This window comes from Bos javanicus, chromosome X, assembly GCF_032452875.1.
Source record: "Bos javanicus breed banteng chromosome X, ARS-OSU_banteng_1.0, whole genome shotgun sequence".
In the NCBI taxonomy this organism is placed as follows: domain Eukaryota; kingdom Metazoa; phylum Chordata; class Mammalia; order Artiodactyla; family Bovidae; genus Bos; species Bos javanicus.
In genome coordinates, this window is record NC_083897.1 from 17576815 (window position 1) to 17601385 (window position 24571).

The window sequence follows — 24571 nt, forward strand, 5'->3', positions numbered from 1 at the left end:
AAGGGGTCTTGTTGATCCCTGACATATCTTGCCTTGCATATGGTGGTTTCTTACTCTGCTGCACACATTAACGGTTAGTCTGCACAGTGTTTGACTCTGTTTCTTACACTAACACTTCCTGGCTCACGAAAGAAAAAACACCGTCGATCCAACATTTCTATTGCACCACTCTCCCTGAAGGATTTCCACATGCATTCCCCACTGGGTGAGATGCAACTGCTATTTAACAGCATATAGCAACACCATGCAAGGGTCTGAGACAGGATGCGAGCGAGGCAATATTGTATGCCGCTGAAAGGACAAGGCGAGCCAATGTCAACAGATGCAATTACCAGATGTGAACACTGGCCAAGGCGGTCTGGGCAAACTCTCCTTTAAGAAGTGCCATGGGACCTTTAATGCTCCCAAAGTCACTGCAACCTTGGCATCACATCTTATTCAAAGCAGAAACTTCTGGAGCCCTGACCCTTTGCATTTGCATCAATCTAGTTTTGACTGGGGGCCGGGGGTGACTTACATGGTTTTACTAGTAGATCTCCCCTTGCTATTCAGAAGGTAGGCTCTCTGGAAAATTCACTTCTAAATATGAACTTGGCATTATTTTGGAGTGATTTAAAGGGATGATAGCTGGAATGGATCTGGACACAAGCCACAATTTAATACTCCTTCCCCATGTGGCTGTCTTTTCCCCTTCCAACACGCTGGGAAGAGCAGTTGTATTCCAGTCCCACATGAACTTGGAATGAGCCAACTGTCCTTACTTTGTTCTCACTTTGACACTTATTTCCTTTCCAGCACAAGACAGGTGCACTGCTGCTCGTAGTGTAGGGCAATGGAAATGTACCGGGAAGAATGATGCTCTAAAAGGCAGTAGATGCCTTAGCCAACCAGATCCAAAGGGAGAGTAAGGAAGTTCACTCTTAGTAAACTCCACTCTCCCCAGGGCTTCCTCTCGCAGGCCATCCATGATGACTTCCACAATGACGCCCAGAAAGAAACTCTACTAGGGGCAACATAAATTCACCCAGGGATTGTCTTTCAAATCTATTACACTCTGGAAGGCAAAATAATAAGGATGTGTAAGCACCTGATCATCAAAATGAGTCATTACTAGATATTTTAATTGAATCTATTTTCAATACAGCAGGAAGTGTCAAATTTACGTGTTCCTACATGATGAGAAGGGTTTTTGTCCCCTAGGGAGTCCAGATGTGTGTTAGACAAACTACTATTCTCACACCTTTACAAACACACAAAAGGAATCTGGCCTACCTGCTTATTCCATTTTGTACTATGAGGTGTTACTTTAAAAATGTGAACAGATCCTTTATTCATAATAAAACAGGAGAAAAACCAATCACTTGGAATTTATGATCAGTTAATTTTTTCATTCTCGAACCTAAAAATGAATTGATTGTTCCTTCACCCACCAGCCTTTTCTTCTCTGTTCCCTTCCTTCCCATCCATTAGTGTTGATAAAAGAAGTCTGTTTGTGGTTTGTGGCAGTGTTTGTCTAGGAAGGGTGTGATATTTGAATGGCAGGGGGGGATATACCAAGGCTCCAAGTTGGCCTCAAGAACAATGAATCACCAATAATATACCTTGTGCTTTCCTCCTTCCACTCTTCAGTTGGTGTCCATGCATACTGTATCGTATAGTATGCACGTCTTTCTGTTTTCTAGTGTAGGTATATATGAAAACCTTGCCTCTAAATTTAATTGTGGATCCTAAGAGTAGATGCAGAGTTCTAATATTGTCCCCAAGGGACCTGGCTTCAAAGGAATGGTATGGTTCAGATATTTTTTTAAAAAGAATCTGTGGTTAGACTTTTCTCTCAGGCTGCTAACTCAAGTTCATAACTGCCCAAGCTACAATTCCAGTGAGTCCCCCAACTCTCACAACCCTCTCCAGGTACCTTCACTAATTCCCGTCTTCCAAATACACCATATGGTTTCACACCTCCATGCTTTGTCCATGCTATGCTCTTAGCCTTGTGTAACCTCCTCAGTTAAAATTCTATGTATCTTCCAAGAATCATCTCATATGTCATTTCCTTCACAGATTCTTCCCCAATTCCTGTTCAGTTCAGTTGCTCAGTCATGTCCGACTCTTTGTGACCCCATGAATCACAGCATGACAGGCCTCCCTGTCCATCACCAACTCCCGGAGTTCACTCAAACTCATGTCCATCGAGTCAGTGATGCCATCCAGCCATCTCATCCTCTGTCGTCCCTTCTCCTCCTGCCCCCAATCCCTCCCAGCATCAGAGTCTTTTCCAATGAGTCAACTCTTCACATGAGGTGGCCAAAGTACTGGAGTTTCAGCTTCAGCATCAGTCCTTCCAATGAACACCCAGGACTGGTCTCCTTTAGGATGGAGTGGTTGGACCTCCTTGCAGTTCAAGGGACTCTCAAGGGTCTTCTCCAACACCACAGTTCAAAAGCATCAATTCTTTGGCACTCAGCTTTCTTCACAGTCCAACTCTCACATCCATACATGACCACTGGAAAAACCATAGCCTCGACTAGACGGACCTTTGTTGGCAAAGTAATGTCTCTGTAGCTGAATCTGTTTCATCTGTGCTCCCACAACACTTTGTTTGGGCCTGTCTTAAAATCCCAATCACATTCTGCCTTGTATTGTAATTATTTGTGTCTCTGTCTGTCTCCTCCATGAGACTAATGACTTTTTGAGGGTGGAACTGTGTCTGATTCATCTTTGTGCCTCTACAGATTCCCAGGGCCTAGCCAAGTGCCTGGTACTCAGTGGCTAAATAAACAATAAGCATTTAGAATAGGAGCTCAAGTACTATGTGTTGATTTATTGAACTGTCTATGTCTTCTAGCTGTTAATCAAGGAGCCTGGCATAGACCACAAACCCAATACAGAACACAGAACATCTGTGTCAGAATAATCCCCCAAATTTTTAAATGTCAAATTTTTGGAAATTTGTTTGAATTCTTTTGCTTGCATGAAACCTTTGTGGGCCTGGCAGTTAATAGAAAAAAAAAAAATCACTGACTTACCTCCAAGAGTTTTAGCCACAGAACATTTTGCAGACATTAAGAATGAAGGCTTCTGTTTAGGCAGTACTGGTTAATTTCTAACACAAAGTTATTTCTGGTCACAGTGTTAGGGCATAGATTATTTTTCACTTTTCTCAGCACTGTCATGCCCTGAACAAACACTCTTTTTTGGAGAGTCTGCCTTTCTGAGGGTCCCAAATAATAGGAACCTCTACTGATGACATCCCCTCCCTTTCAGCCTATTGAGAGCTGGGTGGAGTGGGTAGTGGTCTCCCTGCAGGATGTTCTTGCTGTGGCCGCCAGAAGCTCCAAATAAATGACCTACAATCCTTCCCTAGAAAAAATTAGGGAAAAGTGCCTTGGAACATGCTCCACTGATACTAACTAAATATGTTTGCCAGTGTTTCCAGCATCAGGCTCAGTAAATCTGTGAGATGCTAGGTGTCGATCTGTGGGTTTTTTTCCCCCTTTCTGAATTCTAGACATCTTGGAATCTATGTCGTTGATATTCCAACATGCAAGTTATTATCATGACTAACACAGACAGAATTACCTGCTGCTGCATTCCAGGTATGTTTATGTATGTCCCTGTCTAACCTGCTTCCTCCCTCCAGCTGTCTCAGTGTAGGGGAAATGGGATTCCCTCCCCCACTCCGCATCTTCTCCAACAACTGTGATGTCAAATGCAATTATTTGCAGAGGAATCTGCTGTGTGCATGGATGAAAGGGACACATGCAAATCCTCAACAAGAAAAGGAAATACCAGCTCTGGGGAAATATGTCCCAAAAGCATGCCGCTCGGCTTGGCGACTCTGCCCAAGGCCCCCTGTGCAGATATTAACAAGCTGAGCACAATATGACTTTAGGAATGCAAAGAAAAAACTGTTTAACAGTTGAAAAATCTCCTCCTCAATCTGAGGTCAACCCAGCTAATAAAAAAACTTCAAAAACTTCTGCAAAACCATGAATAAGCCCCAGATGTTCCCGTTCTTGGCTAAACTTTCCACCAAGTCGTTTCATACCCTGTAGTTTTCACAAGTAAAACTATTGCAACCTCTTGTGCTTTCCTATCTCTTTCCAAAGAAAATGGCCTCCAGTCAAATTCCTTCTCCCACCCACAGTAACTAATTGTCCATACTGTTATTCATCTCCTTTTCTGAAGAATTAAATTGGCAAGACCCCTTAGTGCAAGGGTGGGGACCATTATTCTCCCAAGGGCCACTGACCCACAGAGGGAAAAAAAATCAATGGGGGCCACACACAAGAAACCACTTGATTTAGTCTAGTTTGTATTTGTTTTTGTGGAATAAATATAAAATATTCACTTCATCTCCTCTAGAAAAATAACAGGGGGAGGGAAACTCCATTCAAAAGATATAATAAGTGGTTAAAATATAGTCCAGGTTTATGCTACAGCAAGTTTGGGCAATGAGGTGGTTAAATAAAAAGATGTGGACGGAGAGCTAAGAGAAAAATTGGGAAAATAAGGGAAAAAATGAAAGGTAAGGCAAAGAAAGAAGCCAGGAGATTGTGAGAGGAAGTCGAAAAACAGATTCTGAGAGAAAGGAAAAGAGGGGAAAACAAGAACTAGGCTTGGCAGACTCCCTAGTTAATGTCTTGGTTGCAGTAAACAGCTTGTACCCACCCCCAGTGCTCCGTGTACGCTGGGTATTAGAGTTAAGTTATCACCGGCCTTTGAAATCCTTATTAGCTTTCTAGCAGTTTCAGAAAAGTCCTCTCTGTGCTGAGAAACAGCTGGTCTGCTTTGATTTTCAAACTTCAAAGCTAGTTTTTGAAATAAAGATTATTTTCGCAAGAAAGTCTGAAGGTTTTACATGTGTGTAAAGGAATGACTGAAAAATCTCTGACGTTGCAAAGCTGTCAGATGGCCTTATCTTTGGTCTCTGAGAGATTAGGGCTGTCTTATTTCATAGAGTCTGGATATTATATCTGGAATCAACATTTATTCCATAGATTTGAAAGTTTTTTCCCCAAATCAAACTTAGTGGGGTTTAGCTGGAAGCTGGTGTAGCAGACAACATGCAATGGAGACCACATACACATCTCTGAGTTAAGTCAAAACAACCAGCATCCACGGCTCTTTACCACTCTCCTCCCAGTGAAAGCTCAACTTCTGAATGACTGCACCTAGCAACCCACTACGAGAGATGTTGCTTCGAAGCTGCAATACTGATTTTAGAGCTACTATATATGTGCTGCTGCTGCTGCTAAGTCGCTTCAGTCGTGTCCGACTCTGTGCGACCCCATAGACGGCAGCCCACCAGGCTTCCCGTCCCTGGGATTCTCCAGGCAAGAACACTGGAGTGGGCTGCCATTTCCTTCTCCAGTGCATGAAAGTGAAAAGTGAGAGTGAAGTCGCTCAGGCGTGTCCGACTCTTAGCGACCCCATGGACTGCAGCCCACCAGGCTCCTCCGCCCATGGGATTTTCCAGGCAAGAGTACTGGAGTGGGGTGCCATTGCCTTCTCCATATATGTGCTACTGTACCTTATTCCCAGAATATTTGGGATTACCCTCTGCTGATGGTGTATTAAAGGCAAAATGTAACAGGAAAATGTCCAGATAAGGGGAAGTAAGATAACGAAAGATGGAGAAGAAGGCAAAGCTATATGATGACAGATGAAAATCACGGACACCCTGAGTCTGAAAACATGAAGGCTAATGGGAAAAATGAGAGAAATGCATATAGCTGTGATGGGTAGGGTAACTATAATCTGTGTCTCAGAACACTGCTTTTTCAGATTTAAAGATGATTTTTAAAAAGTACTTGGGAAGAGAACAGAGAAGTAGAAAATAAAATGAAAACTACCCAACTATTGCTAATGTTTTGATATGTAGTTTTACAGACTCTTTCCCTGTACATACCTTTATACATGTGCTAATTTTTTGTTAAAATTGGATTGTACTTTAGTACTATCTCATCACCTGCTTTTTGTACTTCTCAGTATATCACAGATAGCTTTCTATCTATAACAAAATTTTAACAATATTTTTAATGGCTTCAGATTATTCCATTGTATAAAAACGGTGTAGTTCACATAATAAATCTCCTATTGATAGACATGTGTGCTGCTTTTAATTTTTCCATGCAAACACCACCACTGAAATATCCTTATACACACATCTTTTTTTTTTTTCCCCAGATCAGCCTTTTAACTTAAATATTACAATCATCAAAGGCATCATCATTGTTGTTGTCACTGTAATCATCATCCAGAGATGCAGGTGTAAGATTTTACACGGAACAGAAGTCCTATTTTGGGAAATTATTACTTTTCCCTACACAAAGCATATATGCAACAAAGCATTCTGAATTGTACATCCAAGTGCAAATCATTCCAACATATTATCATCCATTTATGTTGTAATTTTAAATTTTTCTACAAGTTCTTAGCTTATACACACATCTTTGTGGACTGTCACACTCTTGCCCTGGCAGAAATTGCTACAGGTATAGCTACTGGTTCCAGGCTACTTCCAATGACCTGCCATATACTGAGACTGTCTTAATGGTTCTTCTTCCCTCCAAAGAGTGGAAGAAAGATCACAGAACTTAGAGTAAATGCAACCTTTTAGTCACTTAAAATCTGAGTGTCAATATCTTCATCTATAAAAGAGAATATTAATGCATTCAGAAAACTAAGATCATGGTATCTGGTCCCATCACTTCATGGCAAATAGATGGGGAAACAGTGGCTGACTTTATTTTCCTGGGCTCCAAAATCACTGCAGATGGTGATTGCAGCCATGAAATTAAAAGACCCTTACTCCTTGGAAGGAAAGTTATAACCAATCTAGACAGCATATAAAAAGCAGAGACATTACTTTGTCAACAAAGGTCCATCTAGTCAAGGCTATGGCTTTTCCAATAGTCATGTATGGATGTGAGAGTTGGACTGCGAAGAAAGCTGAGCGCCGAAGAATTGATGCTTTTGAACTGTGGTGTTGAAGAAGACTCTTGAGAGTCCCTTGGACTGCAAGGAGATCCAACCAGTCCATTCTGAAGGAGATCAGTCCTGGGTGTGCTATTGGAAGGAATGATGTTGAAGCTGAAACTCCAATACTTTGGCCACCTGATGAGAAGATCTGACTCATTTGAAAAGACCCTGATGCTGGGAAAGATTGAGGGCAGGAGGAGAAGGGGACGACAGAGGATGAGATGGTTGGATGGCATCACTGACTCAATGGACATGGGTTTGGGTGGACCCCGGGAGTTGGTGATGGACAGGGAGGCCTGGTGTGCTGCGGTTCATGGGGTCGGAAAGACTCAGACACGACTGAGCGACTGAACTGAACCAAAATGAATAATAACCAGCTCACAGAATATTTGTGAGAAATACACACGGTCATGTAAATTAAAGAGTCTCATACACTTTAAAGCACTTTGTGTGTGTTAGTCTCTCAGCTGTGTCTGACTCTTTGTGACCCCATGAACTGTAACCCACCAGGGTCCTCTGTCCACGGGACTCTCCAGGCAAGAATACTGGAGTGGGTTGCCATTCACTTCTTCAGGGGATCTTCCTGACCCAGGTCTCCTGCATTGAAGGCAGATTCTTTACTATCTGAGCCAACAAGGAAGGCCCTTAAAGCACTTTAAATGCAGAAATTCTGATTTTCTTAACATTTTATATTAAGAATTTGGAGGCACTTTTAGGGAGCATATTCTCCTAGATGTGCCCCACACTAAGAGTGCTCAAAGAAACCTCTGAGGGCTTGCCATCACCCAGAATAGCATTCCTGAGTCTCCAGACCTCAACTGTCTGCCTACAGGGGCAAGGGGGAACCCTTCAACCTAGTAGATGTCTGGCTGCCATATACCAAGGTGGCATTTGATTCCCCAAGTTGTGTGCTACATGGTATTCACCTGGTGATTGTTTACCACTGTCTGCTGTACTGGGGAGAAAAGTTTATCATGTTTTCTTCCTCATTCAGCCCTCTATAAATACACCCAGTTTGCGTGGGCCTGAATTGAACGCTCTGGCAAGAAACCAACTTTCTCAGGAAGAAAGAGATCAGTTGCATTACAACACAACTTGCAAATTCCTTTCCAAACTTCTGGTGTTTTTGCTTTGGAAAAAAAAGTGCTGCTGTTCATTATCACTAGCCAAAACCATTTATAGATTATGGATTTTTTTTAATCTAGAAAGGAGCACATAGCAAGTATGGTTCTCAAGCCAAAAGCATTTATATAGATTTTTTTAAATCTAGAAGGAGCATATAGAAAGCATGGGGCTTCTTAATTAGATGTTTTGAAACACCCGGTAATACCAGCACTCAGCAAGCACTCGATAAATGCTATGTAGTCTTGATCACGGTCTTTCTCCAAGAGTCATTTTTTAACTTTCTATTAAAGATAGAATCATCACTAAGGGCATAAAGAAAAAAAAATCAACCTATAAGAAAAATTTTAACTTATATGGAATATGAGAGTGGGTGGATAGGAAGATGAGAAGCGAGCAGTTGTGGGCAAAGAGGTTCCCCATCTCAGAGAAGGTAGCATGGCATAAGTGGGAGTCAAGTCTCATATTTGGGGACTTATAAAAGGAAAGCAACAAGTATTTTTGTGGTAGAGACAGAAGTTATACAAATGAATCAACAAAAGAAAAATATAAAGTGAAATGTAAAGTCATATTGGAGACTTTAGTGCTATAAGAAAACAAAGATGTTAAAAAAAAAAAAAAAGATTGCCCATCACTAGAAGCCAAGGGCAGTGAGTGTCTCATCGATTTTTCTAGTCACTGTGCCCATCAGGGGATTGGAGGTGAAGTAAGGCAGGCCTGGAGTAAGGGTGATGGTATACAGATAGAAAAGGATCTCAGACAAAGAAGGTTACAAAGAATGACATGAAAGCACTTGGTGATTGACGGGCTCCAGGGAAGAGAGACCAGGACTAGATGATGCTGAGAGTAGATAAGATCACAGACCCATTTGTCTTCCCTTACAGAAACTATTTCCTATAGAAAAGCACAAGAAATATGTGTAAATAGGATAGATGATGATAAAGATTTTGATCACCTGATTCTCTTTCATAGCCTGCAAATAAGAAAGTTTCCTACATATAACTGAGGCAGGAACCACCACAGTCTTCAGAATCCAGGAAGATGAGTTGAGAAATAAAACAGGGACATGAATTGTAATTCCATCTTAGCTCTTCAAGCCTCAACAAGCTGAGCTTGAAGTAGAAAGGAGACAGCCAGAAAATGAAAGTTCCTGTTACTCAGGCTCTGGCAGATAAAGTAGGTTTCCCATCTCCTCTCAATACCGTATTTTAGAGAGACAGTGTAGGCATAGTAGGAGGGAGCAGGCCACAGCCTGCAGTCTCTGTCAAAAATCACTGCACTGGATGGGAACCATGGCATAGCCGCCAAATGAAGGTCAACAAAGGAAGACGGAACAGTGAGATCACGAATTTTCCAAGTTCTGCCAAGTTCTGAATGAATGGAATAGTGGATTCATGGGGTGGACATGGTACAATTCCACCATGTTTCTCAAGAAAGTGAAGAAAGAGAGATCTTAAATGTCCTCATCATAAAAAAGAAATATAATGATGTGATTGAATGGAGATGTTAGCTAATGCTATGGTGGTCATCATTTTATGATATAGAAGTGTATCAAATTAACACATTGTACATCTTAAACTTTCATGATGTTATATGTCAATTATATTCAATAAAACTGGAAAAAGTAAAACAAAATTTTGAATCGAAGGAAGCACTATTCTAGATGGTTTTGGCAGATTTAGCATATTCTGTACATACTTTAAAGGTTAAACTGTAATGTAATATTTAATAATTTTTTTTAATGCTGGAAAGAATGCCCCTGCTTTCTCTTTCATGCATGCACACTATCTCCCTATGAACAAAATACATTTGCCCTATCCCAATATTCCTTAAAGTCTCAACCCAATACAGACTCAACTCTAGGTCCAAAAATCTCATTAATCATCTTAGCTGAAAAGTCCCAAATCTCATCATCTCAATCAAGTACTAGTGAGACATTGCACATGGTCCATTCTAGGTCAGAATTTCCCCTCTGTCTGTATGCCTGTGAAACTAGAAAGCAAGTTTTCTGCTCCCCAAATTCCATGGTGAAACAGGCGTAGGATAAAACTTACAGACTCCCTACACTGGAGTTAAACAGCTGGTTCAAAAGCTGGAACAGAATACTTCGCTTATTCACACAATCAAAAGTCATTGCCTAAGATGTGCCAGGCACTGTTCTAGAAGCAGAAGATACAGTGGTGAGTGGGGCAGATAAGACCCTACCCTTGTGGAAGTGCTGTAAACAGGCTTTTACACTGCCTGCCTTCTCTGTATCTGCTCTGACCAGCAAGGGCACAAGAGTGCTAAGGTGGAGAGAAAAAGTGGTATCGAGTGCCTGCCAGCCAGCCTCGGCGAAAGGTCAGGTCAGCTCAGCTCACTGTCAGCAGACGTTTGAGTAAACTGAACAAGCAGAGCCCTGTACTTTATAAAGTGTATAAAGTTCTTGAAGACCATTCTAGGGAAACAGCACAAACTATAAGTAGCTGCCATAATTAGAAAGACACAGGAGTTGGTAACAAATGGGAAAATGTGTTTTAAGGAGGTTGGAGAAGGCGAACAGTCACCACTTCCCTCGGGTCCCCCCCCCCTCCTCTTTGTGAGGCTGTCACGAAACACAGTCGTCTCTCCAACACATTTAAGCACCCACGGTGGCAGCTGAAGAAAAACCACTATAATCTCTCTCACTCTTTCTCACAGTTTTGGTAATTTTTGAGGCTTCGGTGAATGGATGACGCTCAACATTCAACAGCCAAGGAGCCACTTTTAATTGGAATCCTGAATAAAAAAGTGTGTAACAAATTGATTAAAAAGTAATAGTTAACACATTCACCAGGGACTCTAAATACTCTATTGTGAGAACTTCTACTTCAGGTTCAATGAAATACCAGAATTAAAAATAATTTTTTTTTTCTGTGAGACCTGAGTTAGGTACTGGTCTGCTGTGAGGTCACACCACGCTACCTTCACTCTTGAAGCCCGAACCAATGCACGCTCCAGCCTCCCTATGTCCTGGCTAACAGCCAGAAGATGACTGGCTTGAACACGTACAGAGCAGTTTTCATCCCCTGAACTGTTCCATCAGGAAGTGGAAAGGAAGGTGAATGATTTTTAGTAGCAAGCGTCACATCTTTGCCTCGTGAACCTGAGCAAGCTTAACTGAACTCTTTGCTTCCAATTTCTGATGTCCAAGCCACCCTTCATGCTCCTCGTGGAGTTAACATCATAAAACACTGATCTGACCTCGTCACTCTGGCTCCAGCAGCTGCACTAGCTCAGGGAATATTGGTTTATTAAACAGGTAGTATCGGTTTATTAAAAACTCACGTGGAATCATGAAATTTACAATCCCCAAAGAGTTCTTCTGAACCTTCAAAGATAATAGATAGTATTTCTCTAGCTACTTACTTGCACGCCCCCCTCTGTCTCTACCCCAACTTCCACTGCTAACAGAGGCAAAGTCAGATGCTCTATACTATTCATGACCCTCCCAAATTTTGCAGTATACCATCTTTTCAGTCTCATCTCTCACTACTTACATCCTCTTCCACTCTGGTTATCGATGTACTTTCATGTCTTTGTGCCACTGTGCATACCACGTTTCTCTGCCAGGAAGATCCTTCCCACCAACCTCTATCTGTCAAAACTCTCCTCATCTTTCAAAGCCATAAAGGCTTAAAGGCTACCTATTTTTGAAGTCTTGAAATTAATCCTTCCCTTCTCTGGGTGAGCAGAGTACTTGGTTTATATTTGTCTAGTGATACTTACACTATGCATTGGATTATAGTTATGTAGGTATGTTTTCATCACCCTCCTTGAAAGCAAGAATTGTGCTTAAACTTATTCCTATATCCTTGTCCACAGCCCCTACCTCCAGTACATAGAGCTGCTCAATAGTGAACAAATGAATTCAAATGATAATGATACACGTATATGTAACAAGTCTAGACAAGGAGGAGGGATTCTTTATATCTTAACAATAGAGCCCACCAGACTCAGCATTGCACATAAGGTGTGCATTCAATAAGTAAGTGCTAAATGAACAGTGAGGAGATATATATATATATGTTATAAATATATATATATGTTTTACTTTTTTTCCTGATTGAGTTTCATTTTGAAAAGAAGTCATAGAAGGAATCATGGTTTAGCTGATTTCCAAGAACAACAGATAAGAACAAAGACTGTTCATCCAAGCAGAAGCTTAGACCTGAGCTCCCTCTCAGCCTCTTACAATAAAACCTGTAGCTTTAACAATAATTGGTACTGTGGGTTATCAGATTGCAATTATTGATCAACCAATTTGCTACACTAGCCGGGGGAATGACATTCTGTAAAATAGAAACTGGCAATAAGAAAACTGCTCCCTACAGGGACACCCTTATCATATACTTGGGTCTGGCAAACAAAGGCAACAGCACCACTGGATTCTGGTCTGGAGATCCTTCAACTGCCTTCAAGAATCCATATGCAGCTATAACAAACTGCCTCTAGCTTGGCTTAATCTTTTGTACCAGCCCATTAATGAGTCTGGATTCCTTCCCCATTTTCCATGGTATCCCAGGCAGGGATAAAGGCTCAGGCAGCAGGGGGCAGCTCTCTTTTTGCCTGACAACAAGTGGCGGCTGGTCCCAGCGTGTAGCTAACAAATTCCATGGTTCTTAGATGGCAGAGCCCATGGAAGGGGTCTTGTCTGCCTTAGACTCTGCAATGCAAAACTGAGCTTTGGGAATTTGGGCCTAGGCAGTGTTCCTGGCATTTGTGACATCACCCCGACAGCTGAAAGTGATGGTGTCTCAAGAAAGCTCAGTAACCCCAAGCCCTGTGAATTCTTTCTGCTCTGTCGGCATATGAAACACACACACACACACTCATGAACATATTATATGCCACTCAAAATCATTCTAAATACCTCCTGTGAGACATCTGCCAATAAGGATAACATGTCAGCCGGGTTTTAAATATAGGAACTGCTCACCATCTTCAACCAGAGAGCAAGATGTTCAAAAGGAATGCAGATTAATTTGCCCTGAACTTTATACCTCTGAAGTCTTTTCACTTGATACCATCCTTCCATGAAAGGTCCTGGTGGGGCTGAAGATTAAAATCGGACTTCTGGATCATGGTCTCTAAGTTATACTCTAAGGATAGCCTGCCTATTAATAGATCCTCCACTTTAGGGCAGAGTTCAAACTTGGAAAAATCTGAGGAACTTAATTTAAACACACGCTCCTTCATATATGTGTGTGTGTGTACATAGACATATGAACATATTACTACATATGTATGTATATATAATTTTTAAATTTATCAGCTTCATTTTCCATTCAGTTACCTTGAGCCAAACTGAACATTAAATAGTTAAAAAATCTGTCAAAGATTCACTAGACATACTTTTCCAAGAATCTTTATGGTTGAGATAATTATATTTAAAATCATTTAAACAATAATTCGACCTAGAAAAGTTAGAGTTTCTACATTCCAAAAACTGATAAACTGAGGCACAGTGAATCAAGTTACTTAAAAGGTTACCTGTGACTTTCCTTTATGTTAACTCTTCAGACTATCATAACATGAAGAAAAAGAGTAGCTATAATTTATTGCAAGGGTCCCCATCCTCCAAGCCATGGACCCGTACCTCCCATCATATCAGTGGCAGCATTAGATTAGAAATAAAGTGCTCACGGAGATGACCTTGGGGGATGGGATGGGGAGGGAGGGGGGAGGGGGGTTCTGGATGGGGAACACATTTGCACCCGTGGCTGATTCATGTCGATGTATGGCAAAAACCACTACAACATTGGAAAGTAATTAGCCTCCAATTAAAATAAATTAATTGATTTAAAATAAAGAAACAAAGTGCTCAGTAAATGTAATGCACTTGAATCATCTCAAAACCATTCCCACACAACCCTGCTCTATGGAAAATTGTCTTCCATGAAACTGGTCCCTGGTGGCAAAGAGGTTGGAGACCAATGATTTACTATGCTACTACATGTATTATCTCTAACACTTCTATTAAATCTTCAAGATAGATTGCAGTATAGCTATTTCACAGATTAGGGGACTTGAGGTACAATGAGGTTAACTAATTCGGCCATAAGCTAGGCAATCACAAAGTGACACATCTGGGACTTAAACATACATCTACGTTTGGTTCTAAAGCCTTTGTACGTCCGCCAAACTAGAGTATATAGTGTTGTGGCTCTCCAATTTCTCATTATGACTCTAAGTCACATACCAGTAAGACTTTACAACGGAAACAGGTAGCATTGGTTTATTAAAAACTCATGTGGAATACTGAACCTTACAATCCTCAAAGAGTTCTTCTGAACCTTTAAATAGGATAGATACTATTTCTCTAGCTACTTACTTGCATGCTCTCCCTCCTCTACTCCAACACATATGTATATATTTACATGCTTCTGTTCCCCCCACCCCCCAGTAGTGGCCACAACATCAAAAGAGTGGCTAAATCATGTTTGTGAATCTTCATGTAATACTTCCCATTTTTCCCTGAAACATTTCACCTTGCTAGTTTTCTCTGCCACTCTATCCTACTGAGATATTTTGAGATCCTGATTGTGTTATCTATGCATCGGCTAACCCCATCTAGCTTCATGCCATCACTAAATATCAGAAGTATGTCTTCTCTGTCTGTAGTAAGTCATTGGTAACAACTTTAGGCAGTAAAGGTCAAAGCAAATAGCTAAAAGCCTCTCTCCAGGCTAACACTGACACATTAAGAAAATACTCTTTAGGAATGATGCTGAATTAGCTACACATTCCCCAAACCATATGATTACTTAAGCCAACATTTTATGTCACTTGTTTAAAAATGATCATAGGAGTTTCTGGCAAACATTTTGCTGAAATCTAGGTATACCATATCTATATCACATGTACATATAAGTAAGGGGAAGTGGTCTGATTTGTTCTGAGTGAGCCCCAAGTGGCTCCTAGTAACCATCACCATGGTGTCTGGAAGCTCACAGTCTCCAAGATTCTGGTCTAGAATTCGGGGAAGATGTGATACCAGGTTCCCTGATGTGTGGTTTCCACAATCCAATTGCCCCTCCTTATTCAAGGTGAGGGTAAAACTTTGTGCCTTTCTCCAGTCTTTTGGCTCTTCTTCTGCTTGTTGTGATGACTCAAAATTTGCTAATAGTGATACCATGAGAATAACCAGAAGACTCTTCAGTGCTATGGATATAAACTGATCTGAACCTGGGCATCATTATCTAGGACTTATCACAATGGGAATTCTCTTAGCTGATTTGGTCTTGTCAACTGCTTACCCATAGTGCAGTGATGAACTAGCAAGATATGGACTGTGAAGTAAATAACACAGATCCACTAAACAAATAAGACCATCTTTAGAGGTTAAAGCGTCTGCCTGCAATGTGGGAGACCTGGGTTCGATCCCTGGGTCAGGAAGATTCCCCTGGAGAAGGCAATGGCACCCCACTCCAGTATTCTTGCCTGGAAAATCCCATGGACGGAGGAGCCTGGTGGGCTACAGTCCACGGGGTCACAAAGAGTCGGACACGACTGAGCGACTTCACTTTCACTTTAACTATATTAGGAACTTATCCAAGACAATGAAGCACATATGAATAATAACACAATTTTTACTTTGAACATTAATTATAACTCTGCTGGAAATATTCCACTCAAAATTTGCTATGCAAAATTACCGCGGTTGCTATCTAAGGAAAGCATACAGTCAGGCACACAGAACTGACCCCATTATTATTACTTTACATTCACTAAATACTAACACTGAGCCTACACAGAATATGGAAACGTCCCTGGCCATATGTCAAATAAGCTTCCAGTTGAAGGTTAGGTCTCAGTGTGTGTGTGTGCTAAGTCACTTCAGTCGTGTCTGACTCTGCGACCTATGGACTGCAGCCCACCGGGCTCCTCTGTCCATGGGATTCTCCAGGCAAGGATACTAGAGTGGGTTGCCATGCCCTCCTCCACTGGATCTTCCCGACCCAGGGATTGAACCCATGTCTCTTAAGTCTCCTGCATTGGCAGGCTGGTTCTTTACCACTAATGCCACCTGGGAAGCCCTGGGTCTCAATAACCATGGATATCAAGGAGTAAGGCCAAACTTTTGGTTGAGCCAATTAACATAGGTCTGCCATCCTGGGGCAAACGTATCTGCTCTCTATTCAGAAGTTAGTTTTATTACCATTGAGTTTTGTCAAAATCCTAATGACATGGGCAAGGAAAACTTTGTTTTGGTCTTCAGCTTCAAAGAAGATACTTTTGGTTCACCAATATGAGAATAATGGGCCTTCCAATGGGAACATCATTTCCAATAGGAATAATGTCTCCACCAACCCATTCATACTTTCCATATTGTCTCCATTTTAACTAACAGTTCATTTTAGGAGTGGCAGATGGAGATTGGAAGGCATTCTGTGACTGCGTTGTGTATTTGTAGATACTTAGTACATTCATTGAGTGAATGCTCACATGAAGAAATGGCTCCATATGGGATTAAACCTTTAATATTAGCTTCAAGGGCACTCTGAGACTTTTTATTGTTTTAGCAGTTGAAGCCCTTTGTTTAAGTGAAATCGTATTTAGAAGACCCATATGTAAAGCAGATTTTAGACACTCTGGTTAAAAAAGGAATGGGGGACGCAGAATAACCCCCACAGCACGTCTCCCACATCTCTACTCTCCGTGGAACAGAATCTGAACACACTGCCTTGACAACTGAGCTAACTGGCACATAAGCCCACTGACTAATATGATGCTAATTTTGCCATTCTGGAAGGAGGGAGAAGCACTGGATAAATCATTATAGGGTACCCAGGAAGGTGGAGGAGTTGAGATACGAGCATGAGAGTGAACAGATGACTAATGACTAATCCTGAGTGTGGACAGGAGCCCAAGTCAGACTGTGTGAGTGGGCATAAAACCACGAGCAATAGGTCCTGCTGACTCTGCCTGGTTTGGGTCCAGTGATCCCAGCAGAGAGCCCCCTGCCCTGGCTCCTAGCCCACGTGCAACCATTGCTCACTGGGTTTAATGAGGCAGGAGGCACTGAGGCGTGCTTGTTATGACCAAACACTAGTTAATAGATATGACAAGAGATAATAATTAGCAAGTTCCTGTCTCTCACTATGCCCATTTTCGTTCCAAAGATGAACTGCTTCAGTAGGGGCTTCTGCTGTGGTTGGGAGTTCTGTATAAGAAAATGTGCTTGCGTGTTTAGAAGCATGTTTTGGATTACACAAGAGCCTTTGGAAGCAGAGCAAAGGCACCACAAACTATCAATCTGTTTGTTTCCCAGGCCCAGCTTTGTCATTTACTAGCAGTGTGACTTTGGACAAGTCATTTCTCTCTCTAGGTTTTCATTTCCTCGTCTATAAAATCCAAGGGCTGGACCCTATGACCGAAACATCCCTGCAAACTGTAACGGTGCACTTACATAACCCTCTTCTTTAGCACAAAAATTGGTTGATATTCAATGTGAAAAGTACCTTAAATTAAATCAAAGCTCAGAAATAAATTTAGGGCAACAAAGATTAACTTCTTTGAATGAACTGATGATCTATAAAATACTGTATATGAGGGTCTATTCTGTATATGCCACTATGTTAGGTGCTGTAGAAAACAGACTTGTATGCATGATTTCAGACTTAAGGAGCTGACAATCCAGAGGCAGGATACGTATATGTTCATAAATATATCAAGATAAAAGTTGTCTATGAATTTGCGAAGAGTATTTGAACATACATACACCAATATACTGCTTATAATACAGGTTTATGGGGGCAGAGAGCAATCATTTGTAAGCATTTATTTTTGCTGTGTTGTATTTGGCCAGCAGGTAGATGTAAATAAGAGACTCTATGGATTTCATAGATATTTTGGAAATATATTTCTAACTTTGTAAACCCAATAGCCTTTATAGTTTGATAGAATTTCCTTTTCATATGTAGAACTTGTCTTTCCATAGTTAACACTTCCAATGCTGCTGCTGCTAAGTCGCTTCAGTCGTGTCCGAGTCTGTGCGACCCCATAGACGGCAGCCCACCAGGCTCCCCCATCCCTGGGATTCTCCAGGCAAGAACACTGGAGTGGGTTGCCATTTCCTTCTCCAGTGCATGAAAGTGAAAAGCGAAAGGGAAGTTGCTCAGTCGTGTCCGACTCTTAGCAACCCCATGGACTGCAGCCCACCAGGCTCCTCCATCCATGGGATTTTCCAGGCAAGAGTACTGGAGCGGGGTGCCATTGCCTTCTCTGAACACTTCCAATACTTCTTACTAAAAAAACCTTATGAAAGAGTATAATACCGCAATGAAAAAGATCATGTATTTCCTTTCACTGATAAGCCACAATCACCAGCAAATGTTGTTGCTATCAACAACATTTTGGCTTACCACTCTTGACTTATCTTCTGCTTTTGAATAACTTAACTTAATGTGCAAAGATTAAAATACATGACCCAATTTAAGTACCTTTAATCCTGTATCCTCTAAAAAAAGCAAATAGTTCATTTTCAAGAAATTTAATATGAAATACTTGGGAATTCATCTTGGTGCAGTGTTATTAAACTGTACACAGTAATTAAGATATTAAAAACACATGCTCCCCAAAGCCACCAGACATTGTAATTATTTTTCAAGCTATTAAGCAAAATGACAGAAGATTTTTTAATGATAAATGTGTTTTGGAATGCATCAGCTAATTCCCTTTTACTTCATGAAATCATGTTTAGCTCCACAGAGTCTAGGTCTGGGATCTGAAGACCAACTTGCATTGTTCTTTTATAACTCAGAAGTCATTCATTGGCTGTTGTTAACATGCCATTGTAGATACTCTGTCTTTTACACAAACACACATTCTGACTCCATATGGAAATGGCAATTATTACAGTTCGGCTACACTATTTGTATGTGAAGAAGTGTGAGAGACACTGGGACATAATTTCATTTGGAAAGACCTTTTATTTAAATTTGACTCTCAAAACGTTTCTCCTTTGGTTTAGAAATTTTAGATCAGTGTTAGCTTTTCTAGCAACAACTGGAGTAGGCCAGCATTTTATGACTGTCACTGGTATTATTGTGAGAAAAAAGTTACTCAAAGAATTTTTGATCATGCTTGAGATTCATTTAAAGATTTTTAAAACTTACATGCTAAGGTATGCCCTGGGTACTTTTCTGACATGTAACAACTTTATTAATTAATTTATTAAAGTTGCAACTTTCTATTTCAAAGTCAGTGCCTTTTCACGATACCAAAATAATCTGTCAGGCATCTTAAAAATACTTTTCAGGTATTTATGAAGGGGGATGGAAGTGGAGACATTCCACTGTGTGCTCGACATTTAAAATTTTCTTTGGCCATTTAAAATCATTTTATGAGTTAGAGATAGCTAATAGAAAGTTTGTCTGCTGTCTATGTCACAAAGTGCCTCAGTTGCCACACCATACACAATTGGGGTCAGTTTTCTAGGACTCTTCCCAGTGGATGCTTGGTAAACAACATGCTTACTCTTTCTCTGCTGCCAATTTTAGAGCTTCAGACCATAGATATTACTACATTAGGGACTTGGAAATTGTTAGACAAATTAAGGAGTTTCTGCTATTTGTACTTCTTTCTGCACATCTTTTATATATGGATCATGCTAACCACAGCAAGGCATGCTGTGTCTTCAAAGACATAGAAGGAAATAGCACAGAGACTGCGATCAGTCCCCCTGGATTCTAGGTCTAGTTTGACCACTTACTATATGAAGGTCACTTAGACATCCAGTGCCCATAGGTTCTTCATCTGGTAAATCTAGGTAATAATGTCTGCTTCTCTGAGTCACTGTGAAGATCCATTTATGTAATGTTCATGAAAGAGCTTTACAAACTGAATTGTGCTGTGCAAATTGATGGCAGAATTATTATCATTCATATGGAGTCACATGGCTAACACGATCTGAAGACAGATCACCTATCTGGTTCTGGAGGAGGGTGATAAATGCAAGTGTTTTCGTAGTTTAATGTTTTCATGGCCTAATGAGAACAAGGCAGGAGAACAGAAGAATTGGGTAGGGGGAAGGGCAAGTTTAAGTTCCATCTGCCCAGGCTGGAAGACTGGTGGGAAGGGAAGAATCTCTGAAAAGATGCGAGGTTACAAAGTAGAAAGGGGTGACCTGGGAACAGGGTGTTTAAAAAAGAGTGGCAGGGCAGAGAATAAAGTCACAAGACTTGTTCACAAGAGGGTCCTGGGTTAAAGCCTGACCTTGAGCCACAAATCACTGAATCACACGGCTGGAAGGAATCTTAAGAGGCCATCTCGTCCACACCCCCACCATTCAGCAGGACATTTCAACCATCCCAAACAGATGAGACTATCCAACTTCGAATGAAAAGCTCTGACACCAAATGAGCAGGTATTGACTGCTCTGGCTTCAGCTGTTTCCAACAGGCAGGAAAACAATTTCTGGAATTTCATTTGAACCCGAACTGAAACTGAGGGAAAATAATAAACAGCTAGGTTTTTCTTGGAAACAATAGCTTCTGTAGTAGTTTAAGGTCTGCGACATTAACACTAACGACACAGCAAGTCTTAGAGAGAAACTGTTACCAACAAACTGAGTTAGAGGACGCACAGGCCACAGTGGCCTGTGGGTAAAAGTGGATCATGATCATTCTTGGTATTTGTGGGGTCTTCTCTCCATGCAGGAGCCTTGAAGCAGGATAGTAAGAAAAACACAATTTTTCTTTTAAAGCAACATGGCCCAGCAAATTCCAGGACTGATGTTGAGGACTTAAGAGTTCAATTCCTCTCCTAACACAAGACAATAAATCCTCACACACAAATTAAAAACTGCAAAGGAAATAAAAGGGTCCTCATTTCCAATCGTGGGAATGTTACACAAGAACTCTGGTTTGGAAGGAGGAGGGGAGGACATTCTACACCTGCAGGTCTTCCCAGGAAAGGGGCCCTGGGCCTGACCCGGAACACGTCCTTTCCAGGTTACATCGTGGGACTGTCAATACGGAAATAATGTTACATTACTCCCTCAGTGAATATATTATTTCAAATCCTATCAACAGCAACCATAACTTGAAAGGAGGCAGCTGAGAATTTCCATGGAAGAAAGTGAAGAGGTCTTGGGGGACGTGCTCATAAACGGCCTAGCCACAGTCCATCTGGATGGACACACACGGGCATGCGTGCATAGACAAAAGTAGCTCTGCACTTACAGTTGCGTATGTTGGAGCAGCCTACTGTACTTTAATAGTGGCAGCACCAAGCGAGGAGCTTAGGAAAATAACATTATACTCCTGGATTCTCCACTCACTTACATGTGAACTGAGGCAAGTTAACTTGATTCTACCTCCTCATCACTCTAACTGTAGGTCAGTGTAGCCAGGCATTCAGTGAATCCAGATGTTTGGCAGTGACTAGGAAACAACATCTGGATGATTGGTTGAATTTTCAACTGAACTTACTGAATGTTTTGGCAGCATGCCCACACAGCCCTTAATGGCTTTCTGCCTCAGTTTCCCTAGCTATAAAAAAAGGTACAAACATTATCACTTACCTCCCAGGAGGCAGTGAGGATGAAATAATACCCAAGGGTAACAATGAGTTCCTGAAAAGAATGATTCTTTGACAGTACTGTATCTTATACAATTCCAGGCTGGATATTTTTTTTCCAATATGAGCAGTTAAGACTTTTAGGACATAAAAGCACTTTGAAATATGGTTCAATGCTACACAAATACAACACATTATCATCATCATCCCATTCTTCATTATGACTTCCCTAAAGTGTCTCACTTTCAGATTGAACCATGGCCAAAATATGAATTTTACTGAAGGTCTGAAAGATGATATATTTTGGCCATGTAAAGCAATACAGATGAGACAAGAAAAAACCAGCGTGGGTGTTTGGAGCCCAGCCAATTTTAACAGCTCAACTTAAACGGGTAAAACTGGTCTATCAATGAGAATTAATTGGTTGCTCAATGGTATTTATAAAGGAACCAAAAATGTCCACACATATGTCCATGGCAAAGGTAGGAGAAAGTAATTATAATGGTGACCTTTCCGACACTGACAATATATACCTCCCTACCTATGAAGAGGCTTCACCTTTTGTGGCTGAAAGTTAGCAGGAAGAGAAAGAAGGAAACAACATGGGAGAGAAAGATGTATCAAAGGGATCTCTTTGATCCACCCAAAATTTGGGTGGCAGAATTAGACTGGGAAAAAGTATTGGAATACTGTTCTCTTTCAGACTCACTCAAGTCCTGACTACAGTGGACATCCTGACTATAATAATCACCTTAACTGTGTCATGCACATGCAATTATGTGTGTGTGTGTGTGTGTGTATACATATATATATACATTTTACATATATATGCAAATACGTTAAATGTATAATTATACATAAATTTTATATAATGGGATATGAATAGACATAGATACATAGACATGATTTCTTATACTCACAATAATCTTGTAAGGAACTATTTTGCTAACTCTAAATACTACAGATGAAAACTAAAGCTCAGAGAGGTTGAATGATTTGCCCAAAGTTATATATCTAGTAAGACCCACAGTTGAACTGGGATCCACGTGGATTCAAAGCCCATGTTCTATTCATTATATGACATGGTCTCCCAGAGCATTAATATCAAACACCCAAAGTCTTTACTGAGGGGCTTGCTATAAATAGTCACTTTTAGTGACTGCCAGATCATATGCTCTGATGCAGCTTTCCCTTTTTACAGGGTGGGGCTCCATCCACAGGTCTTTCTCTGATATTTCTTATGAAAGCCTTCTCACAGTACCCAGCCCACCTCAGGCCTAAGAAAATCACCCCAAAACTGATGAGCAGCATCACTCTCTAGCTCTTCTTCATTATTGGCTGCCTTTTCTTTGTATTTAAACATGTGTTTCTCCTCCAAGGAAGGTATGAAAACAGGCCAGGCTCCTTTTGAATCCTCAAACTCCCTGGAACCTGGCTGAGCACATAGTAGGTATTCCTTCATGTCTGGTGACCAAAGACATCTGTTGACACTATTCATTTAAAATGAGGGGCACAGAGATGGACCCTGAGGTTCTGGCCTTACCAGTGCTTGGATCTAACCAGTTGAGTGGAGTCACCCAGACACATTTGGTTTGAGATAATTTAGAAATAATTCAAAGAAACACTGCCTTTGTCCCCAGGTAAAGCACACCAACAGCAATGGGAGGTTTACGCTGTGCTCTGAATTCTTCAGAGATGTGTTTTGAAACATCTTGTATGTAACCAGGCTTTATAGAACTTAGTGAGGTTGTGAGTTCACCAAAAAGAAGGATCTGTTATGCAAATACTGCCACTATTCTGTGCTCAGAAGCAGTAACAACTAATTATTAAGTGCTCACAGAGAGCAGAGCACTTTCTTAGGCTCTGGAGGAATCTCACTCAAAAGTGTAGTAAATACTTTCACAATGCCATTCGCCATGAAATATGTCACTATTAGGAAGCCCTTCCAAATATTTTTCCTAAAAACCATAAAGATTTCACTGCTAAACTTCACAGGAAAAGACAAAATCATGCCAATGTCATCCTACAGAAACCTCTGTCCTTGCAGAAGGAGTTTAATTCATTAAGTCTTTCCTCAGCTATGAATAGAAGTCAGCGGTGCCAGGGTCCTCCCACCCATAGACGATAGGGTGGGAACACTGCCACTCTGGTATCTGGTGGCATTTTTGATGGCATTTTTTAAACTGTGGCCACAAAGCAATCACAAGCAGATGGTACAACTAACTTCTATTTGTGTCTCAGTTACTAAACTCCTGAGAAGAAAAACTGTGCAAGTCAAGGGAATCTGTGGGTGCTCTGTGCATGGCAGTGACTCAGAAGTTGGCATGGGTGCAGTGAAGCTGGTCCTCTCGTATCTTGCTGGTGGCAGTGAAAGCTGTCACATCCCCATTGGACGGCAGTTTGGAAACATGCAGTAAAACGCTCATATCCTTTAACCCCATAACTCCAGTATGTTAAGAAATTGAGCTAAGATTAGGAGACAGCACTATGCAGGAGGTCGCTTTATTTAATGGTAAAAATTTGAAGCAATCTGAATGCATAGCAAAGGCAAATTAATTATAATTAACACTCAAAGGAATCTTTCGGGGCCACAAAAGATGATTAGTATGCAGATTTGTGGCAACATGAAAAAGTGTTTCCAACACAGTGTTAATTCTAAGAAGCAGAAATCACTAATATACTTCCAATTATGTAAAAAGCCTATGTGTGATTTTTTGACCAAATATTAAAAAATATAAAAATGAAAACAGGATGGACTAGTGGGGTTGAGACAAATACTTTTCCTTCTGTTTTCCAAGCTTTCTCTTATGTTGTGATATTTTCTTTATAGTTTAAAAATGGGGTGAAAAACAAAGGTCAGAAGTCCTGTTTAGCAGAGAGACTCTGAAGACGATGAACATGGCTGCCTTTCCAAAAGCCCAAG

The 24571-nt window shown here is 40.9% G+C and overlaps 1 protein-coding gene across 1 annotated transcript in view; it reads right to left on the reverse strand.

Annotated features, from left to right (window-relative positions):
* GPC3 (glypican 3) overlaps positions 1–24571 on the reverse strand; it is a 459188-nt gene that overhangs the window by 92974 nt on the left and 341643 nt on the right. The window lies entirely within an intron of this gene.